Source organism: Phascolarctos cinereus, unplaced genomic scaffold, assembly GCF_003287225.1.
Source record: "Phascolarctos cinereus isolate Bilbo 61053 unplaced genomic scaffold, phaCin_HiC Scaffold_2;HRSCAF=192, whole genome shotgun sequence".
Lineage (NCBI taxonomy): Eukaryota > Metazoa > Chordata > Mammalia > Diprotodontia > Phascolarctidae > Phascolarctos > Phascolarctos cinereus.
Window position 1 is genome coordinate 211,764,982 of NW_027555625.1, and position 2,884 is coordinate 211,767,865.

Below are 2,884 nucleotides of genomic sequence, written 5' to 3' on the forward strand. Positions count from 1 at the left end.
TTTATTTGTTATCTGTCTCCCATCCTTTAGTATTTGTTTAGAGATTGGTAATCATAGTGGATAGTTAGGAATCTCAGAACCCTGGAAATACCACAGTACTAAAATTTTACATCTGATATCACAATAGGGTTTGGATACTAGCAAATTTCAAGAGATTTCAGTGGAAAGCAAGACTACTTATTGATTAATTCTTTATTTGTCTTTTGTCTGTCATAATCTCATTTTTTCTGTGTATAGGATTTATATATACTTGTCTTTGGTGGTAGGAAAACTTCAGACTGCAGAATTCCTATTTCCCTGATTAAGATAATAGATTCAGTAGGATTTGTGTGTGTGTGATGTATTTGTTATTTTGAAATAAATATTGTCATGGATGTATATTAGGTAATAATAAAAGTGGAATTAATCCAATGTGGTAGAATAGGTAGCATTTTGAAAACAGGGATATGTTGAAATAAAAAAAGAATAGTAAAATAATGATCATCATTTGCCATTACCATTTTCCCATCATCACTTTTATCTCCAGTTCATTTTAACAAGTTAACTTAAAGTTGTCTAGATCTGTGATAGAATTCTTAATATGTTGTACCTATATTTTGTTTTCATAGCTTCTTTACTATGAGGTAGAAATATTCATGTTTTATTTATGTAAAATATTTGATTTTGTAAAGGTTTATAGTTTACTTTTTTAGAATCACTATATTCGAATAAGAAATTAAAATCAGCATTCTTTAAAAAATAAAAAAAACTTTCTTTTGAAAGGGGTCCTCTGGGGGCAGCTAGGTGGAACAGTGGACAGAGCATCGGCCCTGGAGTCAGGAGGACCTGAGTTCAAATCCAGCCTCAGACACATGATACTCACTAGCTGTGTGACCCTGGGCAAGTCACTTAACCCCAATTGCCTTGCAAAAATAAAAAAAAAGGGGGTCACTCTGCTGCTACTAAGCCACCATCACTGCATAATGTACTGTTATTTTTCCAGGAGCAAAAATGGATTAGAATGTAAATACTTTACATATAACCTTCCAAGCCAAAGCCCAACTCACTTTCTGCCTATACCTTCTTTAGCTCTTTTTACTTTGCTCTCACTCCCTTGCTACCTGTTCCTGGATCTTTGTTGCTGACATTTTATATTCTCAAATTAAGATAGTCATTTGTGGTGCCAGCAAATATTTGAAAGTAGTTAAAATGGACTGCCAGAATAGCAACTAAAATGATAGCAAGAAATGTTCTAAACCACTGATGGGAGTTCACTTTTTAATTCATGATTGAGAAAGGCATACTCTATCAGAATACTAATTAGAACACAATGTTCTGAGTCTCCTTTGTAACAATGTCTGTAGAATTTCTATTTCTTAATGCCATTGCTTTAAGGGCAGTAATTTTAACTGAATAGAAAGTCAATCTGAATTAGTGAAGTGAAGTCTATTGAAATACAGAACATTTCTACCGCATGGTAGTTTTATTTTTTAAAAACATATTGTGTTTCTGGAATACAGTATCTTTACTGCCAAGGAAGTGTTGGCAAGTAGAAATTCAGTCAGACTTACTTTAATATAGAGATTTGTGTATAAAGAAAGGAGGGTGATTATTAAAAACAAGTCTCTTGTAAGTAAATTAAATGTTGTTCCCTCAATCTTGTTTATAATTTTTTAAAGTTTATTTTAGGAAAGCTTTAGTTTTTTGCCCTCCAAAAAAGTAAAAAAAAAAAGTTAATTTGGGAAGATGGTAGCATCCTTGGGAAGGTTATTTCGGGCTTTGGTTACTTGGCATGTGAACTCCTTTCCCTTGGGCATTTCTGCAGCCTTTAGGCCTGTTGCTACTAGAAACATATTCACAGCTAACATAATGCCTGTGATTGCTACCCATTCAAAATTTTCCTTCAGCACCCGTTCTTCAATTTATGTTCCTGCTCTAACCAACATGGTCCATATTTTAAGGATACAACTATTGTCAATAAAGGATTCAAAGAAATAAGCCATGATGACTTTAAAAGCACATATTTGGTATACCCTCTTGATTTCATGTTTGTGTGCCCAACAGAAATTGTTGCTTTTAGTGACAAAGCTAATGAATTTCATAATGTGGACTATGAAGTACTTGCACTTTCAGTGGATTCCCAATTTAGCCATCTTGCCTGGATAAATACAGTGGTAGTTTAGACCATATGAATATTGCACTCTTATCAGATTTAACCAAACGAGTTTCCCAGGGCTATGGTGTTTTGCTTGAAGGACTTAGCCTTGTGTTAAGAGTTCTCTTCTTGGGGCAGCTAGGTGGAGCAGTGGATAGAGCACCAGCCCTGAAGTCAGGAAGACCTGAGTTCAAATGTGTCCTCAGACCAAACACTTGACACTTACTAGCTGTGTGACCCTGGGCAAGTCACTTAACCCCAATCGCCTAAAAAAAAAAAAAGAGTTCTCTTCTTGATTCACCCTAATGGAGCTATCAAACACATGAGTGTTAATGATCTCCCTTGTGGGCCAAAGTGAGGAAGAAATTCTTCATTTGGTGAAGGTATTCTAGTTTGTGGAAGTGCACAAAGAAGTCTGGACACCAGATTCACCTGTGATAAGCTGTCTCTACTTCCAAAGAGTACTTTGAGAAAGTGAATAAATAAATGATACCATGTATTGAAGACCTGTGTGGCTTTTTAAACTATGAAGAAACCCCAATTGGAATCTACAATAGTGTGCAAAAAATTATTCTATATAGAAGTGTAGACTATATACAAGTCATGCTTGTATCTGTAAATATCACCTCAAATGCTTGGTTTTCCTAAAATTCCCTCCCAAGACTATGTATCCTTAATAGTTTTTGCTAGTTCAAAGAATACTTTAGTACCAAATCTTTGCTTTCCCCATACTTCTTAACAAACTGCACT

General features: G+C 34.8%; 1 pseudogene; it reads left to right on the forward strand.

Moving 5' to 3' along the window:
* Positions 1–1,725: 1,725 nt before the first annotated feature.
* On the forward strand, positions 1,726–2,620 carry LOC110198162 (thioredoxin-dependent peroxide reductase, mitochondrial-like; annotated as a pseudogene).
* The last annotated feature ends 264 nt before the right edge of the window (positions 2,621–2,884 follow it).